Here is a 16,108-nt window from a genome sequence, read left to right on the forward strand (position 1 = left end):
GGTTACATGTGAGAGTTTATAATCATCCCACATTCTTGCCAATATCTGTCAGCTCACAATGAAACACAATGAAAGGGCTTTGCACTATTCACCGACCACAAACAGAGATTTTCTGAATGTCCTGAGTTTTATATGTCTCCTGTGGCATTATGCTGGGAAAAAAATCTTACTCCAATTCTTTTACTATTGCTTGAAAATCCACAATAGTTTGACTATCCTTAATAGCTAGCTAAGAAGATAGAGATGCTATTCTGCATAGTAATAATAATATTACCAGTGTTTTCAAATGTAACACACTCAAAAATAACTCTCCAATTACAATCATAGATATGTTACCCATTTAATAGCCTATAAATTTGGATCATAAAATTATGCTCAATATACATGCCAAAATATTTCATTTAGAAAGCATTTAGACTAATTCCCAATTACAAAAAAAGGAAAGGAAGGAAGGAAAGAGAGAGAACATGCTTAGTTGATGTAAAGCTTTTATACTTTTGCTCTTAGCACTATGAATAAAGCTAGAATATTCCACCATAAAAAAAAATGAATTTATATCAACAGTTTGGCTGACATGTGCTTCATAACTACTGTAACAGCAATTAACATTTCTTCCAGTGATATAATTTTCAAGAGTTTTTGAGTCATTAACATAGATAATTAGCACTTGATATTAATAGAGATATTTGTAATCCAGGTATTAACACTTGCAACACTTATTTAATAATCACTTCATTCTGCACAAGTGTCCAGATTTTCTGAGCACATACTTTGGAAGAGCACTTTAGAAAATAAATTTCTCATTTTTAGTAGCCTAATAAGTAACTCTCACTGAGGTGTAATTTTTTTTAAGGGTGTAAATAAAATCAATTAGGATGTGCAGAAAGAGTAGTGTGTATGATTTGAGTTCCAATGAAGCATGAAAATAAAGCAATGTTGGACATTTGTTTGACAAATGTCTTACAAATGGATTTTAGATGACATACTTTAAAAGAAAACATTATTAAGTGAAGAGTAAAAAAGCTGCTTACAAGCCTCTAAAAAGGAAAGAGTGTCACCTTCAAAATCTTATTTTTGGATTTTCAGTGTATGAATCACTATTGAATTTTGGACTCTAAGATCTCATGAGCAAAAATGGTTATAAATTTCATCTTGTTTTTATTGTCTTTCAATTGTCTTACAGAAAATATTTTCAAACTCCATTCCAGCTATTCCTGCCTAAATCCACCATTCCCCTGTACATACTCTTCCTAAAAAAAAAAAATTATAAATATAGATGCCAAATAATGGCATCCATTTTTAACGCAGCCCTAGTTAGTATGGAAATTGTGCTGTCGTCATTTATTAGGAAGCTGTTTTTTAGTATTACAACGATAGCAACACAGCTAATATTTATTAAGCACCACTGTGGTCAAGGCACGGTGCTGGGTGCACAGGTGTGTGGAGGCAGGATCCTGGGATTTTTAGTCAGATAGATTTGAATTTCAAATTCAACTCCTTTCTTTACTGGTGTGTGCTCCGAGTAAGTCACTGAGTTTTTCTGAGACTGTTTTCTCTGAATCTCAGTTTCCTCATCTCTAACATACTTAATATTCCATATAGAATGAAATTTCTGAGGTAGAAATAAAATGTCATTCCTCAAATGCTGTGCAGAGTCAACACTCAAATATTAGTCCCAGTCCATTCCTGCATTCTGCTTTTGTCTATTTCATTCACTTATTTTCTTTTTATGATTACACTACAGAACTTTAGAGATTTCCTCACTAGCTACTCATTATATGTTTGTAAAAATTCAAGAAAAGCCAGAGGATGTTCAATCTATTTCAAGAACTTTACTATCAAAGACATTTGTACATTTTCTTCTGAATTGCTGCTACTGTCCTCCTGTGGTCTACATTCAATGTATTTCCTTTTTTAAAAATACTTTCACTCTTCACATTCCATTTGCTGCCTTGTAGTATGATTTGTACTCATAGTCACTATTTGTCTGTGCTCTGGATTCACCCTGAGTAGGGCACTTTGTTGGTGCTCATCCTCTACTTATTCATATGTTTTAGGTCATCTGAAGCCCAGGCTTCCTGGTCCATCTCTCATGTCATTGTTCATAGGTTCTACGGATTTCCCTGACCACACAGGAAACATGTTTTGACTTTGTCCTAGCCCCTTCTGTGGGATTCAAGTTGTAGTTACTTTTTAAAACATTTTTGTTTCATGGAAAAATACATTAAGGATTTGTAAAGGTTGTAAAATATTCTTCTCTAATGTTCCTAATGGCTACATATGTAAGATGTGTCATATAATCAGGACCATATTGTTACATATGTTTTTCTCCTATTTGCTATCACAAACAATACTAAAGTAAGCATCTCTAAAACTAAATTTTTGTACATATTTAGGAATGTTGTTTGTCAGTTGTCAAAGTTCTCTTTTGCTCAGGATGCCTACTTTATTTAATATATTTTTCAAATATATTTTTTCCAGTTTGTCCTATTTCTCCTTGGTTTATTTTGCTTTCATTGTTTTAGGTTTTGTTTTAAATAGTGTGTGGAAGCTGAAAATGTTTTTATTCAAGTCTATCAATATTTTGTTTTTTTTAACCTTAGAATATTGGAAATATTTTCCTCACTTATGGATATGTGAGTATTCATCATAAATATAATTCTCCAAGTAACATCATAATTCCATGTTTTAAAATTGTTTAAATGCTTCATCTACCCAGGACTTATTTTGGTGTATAGCATTAAGTGGAATCCTAGGTTCCTATGTATCAGCAAAACCATTTTCACACTGATTTCAAATTCAGCTTTTAACAAATGCATGCGTATGCCTGCGCACACATGTGTTGTGTTCATATAAATATATATATGTCTGCTTTCAGAATTTCTGTTCTGCTTATTCATTTCTTCTTGTGCCAATTTTATATCATTTAATTATTATAGCTTCATAATAATTTGTGTGTGTACAAACATATGAACACACTCATTAGTATTAATTTTCAAACTTGTCTTCCCTGTTTTCTTGTGTTTAATCTTTGAGATGAATGTGTAAATGAAAAAAATTGAAAAGTTTTTCATTTAGCTATTATATTGGAGAAAATTGATATTTTTACAATATAAGATTATACCATCTTTCGATTTCTTAAAATTCTTAGATTTGTAATTTTTTTCATATAGTGACACTGTAAGTTAATTTTATTTCTTTTATGATTTTTAAAAAATTCTATCTTCTTACTGTTTAGTTGTTATTATATGCTAACTATGGACTCCTGAACATATGGAAGTGTTTCACAGGTGTCAGGAGGCTGAATCCAGAGTCAAACTCTTAACAGCTATGACAAATATATTATGTTGCCTTTCTTCATACGTATAGCACTATAGCACTATAGACCAGGTTTCTCTGAACAGTAATAACATAACCAATAACAACTTCTAAGTTTTCACTACAGTTTCAAATTAAAAACACAAAAAGTAAAACAAACAAACATATTTACTAGCTGTATGAATTTGAGCAAGTTACTTTCTTTTCTATGCCTCAGACGCTTCAACTAGAAAAGGACTTTTAAAAAAGTACCTTTTGTTTTTATTTCCATTACTCTAGTAGGTGGGTCAAAGAAGATCTTGCTGTGATTTATGTCATAGAGTGTTCTTCCTATGTTTTCCTCTAAGAGTTTTATAGTGTCCAGTCTTACATTTAGGTCTTTAATCCATTTTGAGTTTATTTTTGTGTATGGTGTTAGGGAGTGTCCTAATTTCATTCTTTTACATGTAGCTGTCCAGTTTTCCCAGCACCACTTATTGAAGAGGCTGTCTTTTCTCCATTGTATATCCTTGCCTCCTTTGTCACAGATTACTTGAGCATAGGTGCGTGGGTTTATCTCTGGGCTTTCTATCCTGTTGCATTGATCTACATTTCTGTTTTTGTGCCAGTACCATACTGTCTTGATTACTGCTGCTTTGTAGTATAGTCTAAAGTCAGGGAGTCTGATTCCTCCAGCTCCGTTTTTTTTTCTCAAGATTGCTTTGGCTATTCAGGGTCTTTTGTGTCTTGCACTGTTGGGGGGAATGTAAACTGATACAACTACTATGGAGAACAGCATGGAGGTTCCTTAAAAAACTAAAAATAGAATTACCATATGACCCAGCAATCTCACTACTGGGCATATACCCAGAGAAAACCATAATTCAAAAAGACACATGCACCCCAATGTTCATTGCAGCACTATTTACAATAGCCAGGTCATGGAAGCAACCTAAATGTCCATCGACAGACAAATGGATAAAGAAGATGTAGTACATATATACAATGGAATATTACTCAGCCATAAAATGGAATGAAATTGGGTCATTTGTAGAGACATGAATGGACCCAGAGACTGCCATACATAGTAAAGAAAGTCAGAAAGAGAAAAAGAAATATCGTATATTACTGCATATTTGTGGAATCTAGAAAAATGGTAAAGATGAACTGGTTTGCAAGGCAGAAATAGAGACACAGATGTAGAGAACAAACGTATGGACGCCAAGGGGTGAAGGAGGATGGGATGAATTGAGAGATTGGGATTAACGTATATACACTAATATGTATAAAATAGATAACTAAGGAGAACCTGCTGTATAGCACAGGGAACTCTACTTCACTCCGCTGTATGGTAGAAACTAACACAACATTGTAAAACAAATATACCCCAATAATAATAATAAAAAAAGTGCCTCTTAGTTTTTTGTTGTGAAGATTAAAAGGACCATCAAGCAAAGCACATACACTGGCATGTTAATAAGTATTGTTAGTTTTGTCATAGATATTTGTATTAATATTTTTAGGCAAGCCATAGACCATTTACATTACCTATTGAATTGTCCAGTTGAATTAATTAAAACTTTTGATTTCAAAAGGTAGAAACTCAACTCGCATGACCTCCACTCCAAAATTCCTGGGAAACATGTTCAATAGCAGCATTGGTAAGATGCTCATCAATTATGTCCAGATGAGAAAGATCACAAATCAAACTAGTAGCTGATATTAAAGCCGTATTCTATTGGTTTTTAAAATTATATATATGCTATATATATGTATATATAATTATATATGTATGCTATATATAAAAATCATATATACATATTAATTTATATTTATAATACATGAATAATATACTTATTATTTTCAGATTTTTACTTTTTACATATTTTACTTATTTTCTTTGGGTTTACAATGCACCTTTTTTCCTACTCTATTGAGTTGAAAGCTTAATTTATTTTAATTATTTTTTACATTAAAAGCATTTAAAGCTACAATTTTTATTTTTCTGACTACAAGTATTTGGGCAACTCATATATTTAGATATGAAGAATTCCCAAGAGCATCACATAAATAAACTGAACTTTCAGGGTTTATTTTTAATTTCAGTTTTAATTTTGTTTTGAAGGAAGAGATATATAGAAGCATTAAATCTTTCTAATTTTGTCATTTAAAAAATAAAAACTCTCCAGAAAATGGGCATAGAGGGAAGCAATCTCAACATAATAAAGGCCATATATGACAAACCCACGGCAAACATCATACTCAATGGGGAAAAACTGAAAGCATTTCCACTAAGATCAGGAACAAGACAAGGATATCCACTCTCGCCACTCTTACTCAACATAGTTTTTGAAGTCCTAGCCATGGCAATCAGAGAAGAAAAAGGAATAAAAGGAACACAAATTGGAAAAGAAGAAGTTAAACTGTCACTGTTTGCAGATGGCATGATACTATACATAGAAAATCTTAAAGATGTCACCAGAAAACTACGAGAACTAATCAATGAATTTGGCAAGGTTGCAGGATACAAAATTATTGCACAGAAATCTCTGGCTTTCCTATACACTAACAATGAAAAATCAGAAAGAGAAATTAAGGAAACAATCCCGTTAACCATTGCAACAAAAAGCAAAAATACCTAGGAATAAACCTACCTAAGGAGGCAAAAGACTTGTACTCAGAAACTATAAAATGCTGATGAAAGAAATCAAAGATGACATAAACAGATGGAGAAGTATACCATGTTCTTGGATTGGAAGAATCAATATTGTGAAAATGACTATACTACCCAAAGCAATCTACAGATTCAATGCAATCTCTATCAAACTACCAATGGCATTCATCACAGAATTAGAACAAAAAATTTTACAATTTGTATGGGAACACAAAACATGCCAAACAGCCAAAGCAATCTTGAGAAAAAAAAAGGAGGTAGAGGAATCAGGCTACCTGACTTCAAACTATACTACAAAGCTATAGTAATCAAGACAGTATGGTACTGGCACAAAAACAGAACTATAGATCAATGGTACAGGATAGAAAGCCCAGAGATAAACCCATGCACATATGGTCACCTAATTTATGACAAAGGAGGCAAGAACACACATGGAGAAAAGACAGCCTCTTCAATAAGCGGTGCTGGTAAAATTGGGCAGCTACATGTAAAAGAATGAAATTAGAACACTCCCTAACACCATACACAAAAATAAATTCAAAATGGATTAAAGACCTAAATGTAAGACTGGACGCTAAAAAACTCTTAGAGGAAAACATAGGAAAAACACTCTGACATAAACCACAGCAAGATCTTTTTTGAATCACATCCTAGAGTAATGGAAATAAAAACAAAAATAAACAAATGGGATCTAATGAAACTTCAAAGATTTTGCACAGCAAAGGAAACCATAAACAAGAGCAAAAGACAACCCTCAGAATGGGAGAAAATATTTGCAAATGAAGCAACTGACAAAGGATTGATCTCCAATATTTAAAAGCAGCGCATGCAGCTCAATAACAAAAAAACAAACAACCCAATCCAAAAATGGGCAGAAGACCTAAATAGACATTTCTCCAAAGAAGATATACAAATTGCCAACAGACACATGAAAAAATGCTCAACATCACTAATCATTAGAGAAATGCAAATCAAAACTACAATGAGATATCATCTCACACTGGTCAGAATGGCCATCATCAAAAAATCTACAAACAATAAATGCTGGAGAGGGTATGGAGAAAAGGGAACTCTCTTGCACTGTTGGTGGGAATGTAAATTGATACCGCCACTATGGAGAACAGTATGGAGGTTCCTTAAAAAACTAAAAATAGAACTACCATATGACCTAGCAATCCCACTACTGGGCATATACTCTGAGAAAACCATAATTCAAAAGGACACATGTACCTCAATGTTCATTGCAGCACTATTTACAATAGCCAGGACATGGAAACAACCTAAATGTCCAATGATAGATGAATGGATAAAGAAGATATGGTACATATATACAGTGGAATATTACTCAGCCATTGAAAGGGACGAAATTGGGTCATTTGTAGAGATGTGGATGGACCTCGAGTCTGTCATACAGAGTGAAGTAAGTCAGAAAGAGAAAAACAAATATCGTATATTAACGCATATATGTGGAATCCAGAAAAATGGAACAGATGAACCTATTTGTAGGGCAGGAATAGAGATGTAGACATAGAGAAGGGACATGTGAACATGGGGGGGAAGGGGAGGGTGGGATGAATTGGGAGATTAGGTTTGACATAAACACACTACCATGTGTAAAATAGATAGCTAGTGGGAACCTGCTGTATAGCACAGGGAGCGCAGCTCGGCACTCTGTGACAACCTAGATGGGTGGGATGGGGGGTGGGGGGGGGAGGGAGGTCCATGAGGGAGAGGATATAGGTATACATATAACTGATTCACCTCATTGTACAGCAGAAACTAACAAAACATTGTAAAACAATTTTACTCCAATAAAAAAATAAAACCTGACAATATCAAGTGCTGACGAGTACAGAGCAACTGGAATTCTCGTACATTATACATAAGGATGCACAACGGTACAGTCACTCTGGAAAACAGTCTGGCAGGTTCTTAAAAAGTTAATCATATTCTTGACCTCTGATGCAGCTGTACTACTCCTGGCCATTTATCCCAGAGAATTGAAAACCTAGATCCGTGCAAAGACATGCATGTTCTTAGTCACAGAGACATGAATGTTCATAGCAGCTTTATTTGTAAAAGCCCTGAAGTGAAAACAACCCAAATTCCTTCAGTTGGTGAATGGATAAAATGGTACATCCCGACCATGGACTATTAGTCAGCAACTACTGATACACACATCACCTTGGATGGATCTTAAGGCCATCATGCTGAGTGAAAAAGGCCAATCTCAAAATCTCACATACTGCACGACTCCATTTTCTAAGAGACAAATGATGGAGAACAGATATGTGGTTGCCAGGGATTAGGAGAAAGGGGAGGACGTGACTACGAAAGGATAGCACAAGGGAGTTTTTTGGGGTGATAGAACTGTTTTGTTTCCCACTTGTGGTGGTGGATACACAAAGTTATACACGTGATAAAATTCATAGATCTGTACTCTAAAAGGATGTCGGTAAAAAACGCAATTAAAAAAAAGACTAAAAGAAAAATAATAATCACTTGTTATTTCAGATTTTATTGGAGACTTGTCAGATTTTGTCTACAGCATCAATTTTTGGAAATGTATTGAGGTATTGTAACATGAACAATTATTTTCCAAAGTTCCGTCTACAAACATGTATTTTAAAGTTCTAATATTTTTTTAAAAACATTTTAAAATTTAAAAGTGTGTTCTGAAATCTAGTTCTTCATCTTTCTGAGAATCCTCTGAATCTGAGTCTTGGACAATAGGACAAATCTAATAAACTTCCTTATCCTTGTACTGGGTGGGCCAAAAAGTGCCTTTGGTTTTTTAAGTAAAAATAAAAGACACATTTTTCATTTTCACCAAGAACTTTATTGAACAATGTATTCACCCTTTTGTTCCACTACTTTCTGCCATTTTTCAGGCAACTTCATAATTCCATCTTCCCAAATTTTTTTATCTTTTTGAGCAAAGAACTGTTCCAGGTGCCTTTTATATCCTTCCAGGGAATGGAAATTTTTTCCATTAAGAGAATTTTGTAAAGACCAAAATCAATGGAAATCCGAAGGTGCAATGTCTGGTGAATATGGTGGATGAAACAGAACTTCCCAGCCAAGCTGTAACAGTTTTTTCCTGGTCATCAAAGAAACATGCGGTCTTGCATGATCCTGATGGAAGATTATGCGTTTTCTGTTGACTAAATCTAGATGCTTATCATCGAGTGCCGCTTTCAGTTGGTCTAATTGGGAGCAGTACTTGTTGGAATTAGTCATTTACTTTTCCCGAAGGAGCTCATAATAGAGGACTCCCTTCCAATCCCACCATGTACACAACATCACCTTCTTTGGATGAAGACCGGCCTTTGGTGTGGCTGGTGGTGGTTCATTTCTCTTGCCCCACGATCTCTTCCGTTCCACATTTTTGTACAGTATCCACTTGTTATCTCCCGTCACAATTTGTTTTAAAAACGGAACATTTTCATTACGTTTCAGTAGAGAATCGCATGCAGAAAAAACGGTCAAGAAGGTTTTTTTAGCTTAACTTATGTGGAACCCAAACATCAAAGCGATTCACATAACCAAGCTGGTTCAAATGATTTTCAACGCTTGATTTGCATATTTTGAGTTATGTCGGCTTTCTCCTGCGTGGTATAATGTTGATTGCTCTCAATTGTTGTTTCAATTTGATCTCTATCAACTTCAAAGGGTCTACCCGACCATGGAGCATCATCCAGCGAGAAATCTCCAGCACGAAACTTCGCAAACCACTTTTGACACGTTCAGTCACAGCACCTTCTCCATACACTGCACATATCTTTTTGTTTGTTTCAGTTGTGCTTTTACCTTTCTTGAAATAATAAAGCATAATATGCAGAAAATGTTGCTTTTTTTTCTTCCATCTTCAATGTTAAAATGGCTACAAAAAAATTCACCAATTTTGATGTCTACTTTTAAATGCGCACTGATATGACAGCTGTCACATACAATCTAACAAAATTGTTTCAAATGAAGTTAAAGACAACTAAGTGCTTCTAGAGCCATCTTATGGAAAAAAACGAATGAACCTTTTGGCCCACCCAATATCTTCATTTGAAGGAAGTTTCACCATTTTTAATATGATCTTACCTGCTTTAAATGGACTTTTACAAAACTACACAGAAAATGGCCATTACAAACTGTATTACCTCCTTCTCATAACAACTAAACCTATAAGCTCTTCACACTTGTGTAAAAGATAAAAATAATAATAAATAGCTATAGGTTCGGTGCCTTGAAATTTTGTCAGACACTTTGCTAGTCACCACACATTTTTCTCCTAACAACACTCTGAAATTCATATTATATAGTCACAATTTCACAAGTGGTGACTATATAATAGAAATTAAGTAATTAATAAGTGAAAGATATTTTATTGGAACCTAAGTCTGTCTGACAACAAATTCTATAATCTTATCCATAATAGAAATATAATTTAATATCAACAGGTAGAATAATGGAGTAAAACTAAGTATCATGAGTAATAATGTGCACTAGTTTCATAATTTTAAATAGGATGCTTATAATCATCCCCAGTCTAGCAATACAAATTGTGGCTCAGAAAAAAAAAAAAAAAAAGAAATACATATAGTAGCTGCTAATTTTATATTCTATCTTTTTCAAAAAAAACTCACCCTGAAAAAATGGTGTTGATATTGTAGGCTGACTAATTTTAGTATTTATTTTTTGCCATAGGTTTTTTATTACTATAAATACATATAAGTCCAAAATGATAAATCCTGGGATGAAGACTTCAGCCTTCTGCTTGATTTTAATAATGCCTCAAAAATACTTCTGTTTTCCTTAAATAGTAATTTTCCTTTAGGTGGTTTTTGAGAAACCACTTTAAATTATTTAATATTACATGATTTAATATTTTCATGATTTTGTGATTTAATATTTTGAGTAGTTGGAAAGTTATGGATAGTAGTTAATTGACTGTCAAAGTGCTTTTAAAGAGATACTGGCACTCTAAAGCTCACTGCTCTGTAATAAATAATACTTGTCTAACTCACTCTCTGTATACTTTTCTATTTCTTGTTTATGTCTCTACTTTCTCTCCCTCACTCTCATTCTTTTTCTTTCACCTCTTCTTTTCCTTCTATTTTTCCTTAATTTAAGTCCTAAGGAAGTGAAGTATATGTTTACACTTGGATGTCCTTACTGAGTAGACTGTTATGTCTTCTATTATTTATTTTTAAAAATAGGGAAGTGGAAGCTGATATTTCTCTTTACAAGTGGAGTAAAAAAGGAAATAATAAATAGGTAACATTTTCTGTAAAACATTGGTTCTCTGTAACACTGAATCTAGCCCTCATCTCTGACAAGGAATAGGTCATTAGTATTCACTTTCTTATACCCCGCCTTTTTTGTATTTTAAGTCCATCTGATGCAAATTCATTCAAATTCAACTAAATTTTAACACAGTAATTTTTGGCTTTCCAGGATTCTTCCAACTGTTTCTCATGTGCTCTAGATGAGAACCATATTTTTTTTTAACATTGTATTCATCAAATTCTTTTCCCTTATGTATAGATACTTTCCAACTCCACAGGTAACTGCTGTAAAGAAGTACAGCATACAAAATTCCTTTATATAAGTTTTGAATTGGTGATATGATTGCTTCCTTGTTTCAAGATTTTTTTAATTCCAGGTATACTCCTCCCCTTTTTCTCTATCACTGAAAAGTATCTCTCTGTGTAAAAACTGTTTACAGTTAGCTTCAGGAGGTACTCTAATAATTTTTAATACTAAAGATATTGCCTGTAGACATTGCTACACAGGTAACAATGTACAAGCTCAGCTTCCATTGTTATGTGAAAAATATTCCTTTTTACTCTCCCTCATCTTTTTTTATTCCCTCAAATGCACTGCAAATTTCCTTTATATCACATCATGATAAAGCAGTTTTTTTGATGCAGTTGACAGAATGAAAATGAAAATCTTTTATGTTTAAAGATAGTTTTTGCCTAAATTCAGCTATGTTAGTACTTCTCTATTAAATAATACTTTAGAGATTTTAAGTTTAAAATATTATAGATAATATGCTTGTATTTTATTGCATAATTGTAACTACATTGGTCATTTCAGGAATCATAGTAAAATATTAAAATTACAGAGCTTTGAAAACCTTTTCTTATATATATAAGAATATGCCTTTATTGTAATGCTACATCTGCACAAAGAAATCCTGCCTTTTAGAAATGATCTTATATTTATAACCAAAGCTCAATCTAGGCATATTGGTTGAAATATACATCAATATTATTAGGTATATCACTATAATTCTAAGGTCAAGATATATTGACATAAGGTGATTTTTTAACTTTATTACTTATTTTCAGCTTTTATCCAATTGAATTGTTTGTACTGGCTAATATGTCAGATTACTCAATAGAGTATAATATATAAGTATACAACATAAAGCTGAGGATCTTGTTTTTCCTTCTATGAGATATATTTTTATTTGTGATACATCTCCATGGGCTACTACATAAATAAGTTAAATTTCAGGTTAAGTACAATTACTTGTAGCTTAATCATTTTCTCCTAGCTGAATTACAACAAACCAGCAATGTATGGTTATGCATGCCCAGGTTCAGTTGTCCTAGGATATTTCATAAATCCTTTGAGGGTATCATAAGCACTCAATTACTATTCTAAAGCTCCTTCAGAACTAAGTCCCTTTCCTACAACCACAGCAGGTATGTTGGACACTACTTGAAAATCCCTTATAAAATTGAACAAATTGAACCTATTTGTGGGTTTGTTTGCTGATACTCAAATTGACAGCAGTGGATGTCTTTCAGGAATTCATTGAGGTGGCAGTGTACCATGGCAGAAATAAATTGCTCATTTGCCTGATGGATGGGCATAGGAAAGCAAGCAGTGTATGGAAGATTTCCCCAAAGGTCTCTGCTTCTTATGGCTATGGAGTATGAATTGAGGCATCACTTTGGCTGGTTGTTAAATGACTTGGCTGCTGAATTGGAAGCAATAACTGCTAATGTTGGACAGAAGATTAAGAGTTGCCATGCCCCCTCTGCTTTTGTTCTCTTAACCATAAGAGACCTCACTGCACCCAGAAGAAAATACAAATTTACATTTCTGTAATGGCAATGTGGCATAAACTAAGTCACCAAAAGGGCAAAGTTTTCTATTAAATATCTAGTAATAAATATCTCCATACATAATGATAGTTGACGTCCTTCTGTTTAGTTTGGCTTCATGCTGAAGGCTTTCAAGTCATTTTTTTAATGAACATTCTGGCACAAATCTATGATGATTCTGAGTTACTGACCTTAAGCAATCAATGCTCTTCATGAGGGCACTTTAATGTACTAAGCATAGTAGTGGTATCACTTGGCTCAGGTATGTTTGCTTGGAATATATAGACTACATTTTGGATTCAAATGAACTGATTATAATATAGATTTGCTCTATCAGTTCCTAGTTACTTACGAACTGCAGCAGTGTGTGTTTTATACCACAAGCACAGAGTTATCAGTCTATAATTCCATCTGTCTCTTTTAAATTTGAAACATTAAAAAAATAAACTATCTCATCTCATCTACTTCTAGCCAACTTTTTATTTAGCAGTTTTAAATCTCTTGAGATGAAAAGCTTTGCAAGACTTTATTAAATGTACAAATAATTGATAAGCTTTTTACTATTTTAGATATGCTAATTTTCCCCAAAACATCTAAAAATTCTATCCTTATTACTTAGCCTTCTTTTTTTCTACTGATGAGTTATTTAGTCAATCCATTTTTACCACCACCTCCTAAAAATGGATCATTGCTTAATATTTATGCTGAAGCAATTTGTGCATACCTCAAAAATACCATACATTGAATCATAGTCCCTGGATTTCCTATTATTCAAATTATGCACATGAATACTTTTTAGACCCTAAAGTACTGCCAATTTATAGGTGTGACTTTTAATTAGTTAGATCTTACACATGACAACTCTGTGTATATGAGAGTAGGGAACACATTGACAGTTTATTTACAGTTAAGTTATTTGAATCGTTCTAGTAATGGAAGTCAGTAATACCTCACCTATATGTAATAACAAGAGATGATAATACTATATGTTATACTTTATTAAATAATAGACTAGTAAAATAATGTCCTATAAAGAAGGAAGAAGCACTATTCTTTTCTTTAAAAATGTACTTTGTGAAAAACTTGATCTAAACTTGTTTCAGAATACCTATAAATTTCAAGAAAAAGTGTATTTGGTATAAGAAAACTAATGTCTTCTACTTTCGGGTGATGTGTGCGTGTGTGTGTGTTCAACCACACACACAGCTGCATCTGGACATTTTATTTTTAAATTTAAAGTCCCCTTTTTAAAATACAAACATACTTTTACTATTATAGATCAAAATATCTGGTAGAACTTCAAACTGCAAAACTATAATTAAATGTGTGAAACCAATACAGTCCATACTGACAGATAAAATTATATTCAGAGTGGAGGATTCAATTTAAATTCAGGTTAATTGATGCCATCTCTGTCAAAATTCCAATGTTGGTTTTCACAGAAACAGAAAAAAAATATACTAAAATTTGTGTGGAACCACAAAAGACCCTAAATAGTCTAAACAATTTGAGAAAGAAAAAAGCTGGAGGCACCATGCTCCCTGATTTCAAACTACTTTACAAAACTATCGTAATTAAAACAGTATGGTATTGGCATAAAAACAGACACACAGATTAATGGAACAGATTAGAGAGCACAGATATAAATCCATGCATATATGGTCAATTAATTTATAACAAAGGAGCCAAGAATAATCCATGGGAAAAGGACAGTCTCTTTAATAAGTTGTGTTGGGGGACTTCCCTGGTGGCACAGTGGTTAAGAATCATCTGCCAATGCAGGGAACACAGGTTCGATCCCTGGTCCGGGAAGATCCCACAAGCTGCAGAGCAACTAAGCCCATGTGCCACAACTACGGAGCCTGTGCTCTAGAGCCCACGAGCCACAACTGTTGAGCCCATGTGCCACAACTACTGAAGCCTGAGCACATCAACAAAGAGTAGCACCCACTCTCCACAACTAGAGGAAGCCTGTACACAGCAACGAAGACCCAATGCAGCCAAAAATAAATAAATAAATAAATAAATTTACAAAAAAAAAAAAAATGGTGTTGGGAAAGTTGGGCAGCCACATGCAAAGAAATGAAACTGGATGAATATCTTATACCATACACAGAAATCAAATCAAAATGGATTAAATATTTGAACATAAGACCCGAAACCATAACACTCTTAGAAGAAAACATAGGCAGTAAGCTCCTTGACATAGGTGTTGGTGATGATTTTTTGAACCTGGCATCAAAAGCAAAAGCAAAAAAGCAAAAAATAAACAAATGGGACTACATCAAACTAAAAAGTTTATACACAACAAAGGAAATCATCAACAAAATGAAAAGGCAGCTTACTGAATGGGAGAAAATATTTGCAAATCATATATGTGATAACAGGTTGATAAGCAAAATATATAAAGAACTCATACAGCTCAATGGCAAAATAATAATAATCATCATCATCCCATTAAAAAATGGGCAAAAGATCTGAAGAGACACTTTTCCAAAGAAGACATACTGATGGATAACAGGTTCACAAAAAGATACTTAACATCACTAATCATAAGGGAAATGCAAATCAAAACCACAATGAAATATCACCTCACCCCTGTTAGAATGGCTATAATTAAAAGATAAGAAATAAAAAGTGTTGGCAAGGACACGGAGAAAAGGGAACACTTGTGCACTGTTGGTGAAAATGTAAATTAGTGCAGCCACTATGAAAAACAATATAGAGTTTCATCAGAAAAGTAAAAATAGAACTACCATAGGATCAAGCAATTCCACTTCTAGGTATTTATCTGAAGAAAACGAAAACACTAACTCCAAAAGATATATGCACCCCCATGTTCACTGCAGCATTATTTCCAATAGACATGATAAGAAAACAAACTAAGTGTCCATTGATGGATTAATGAATAAAAAAATTGTGGTGTACATATACATAAAATGAAATCTTATTCGGCCATAAAAAGAATGTAATCTTGCCATCTGCAATAACATAGCTAGACCTCCAGGGCTTATGCTAAGTGAAA

Source organism: Balaenoptera ricei, chromosome 5, assembly GCF_028023285.1.
Source record: "Balaenoptera ricei isolate mBalRic1 chromosome 5, mBalRic1.hap2, whole genome shotgun sequence".
Classification (NCBI taxonomy): domain Eukaryota; kingdom Metazoa; phylum Chordata; class Mammalia; order Artiodactyla; family Balaenopteridae; genus Balaenoptera; species Balaenoptera ricei.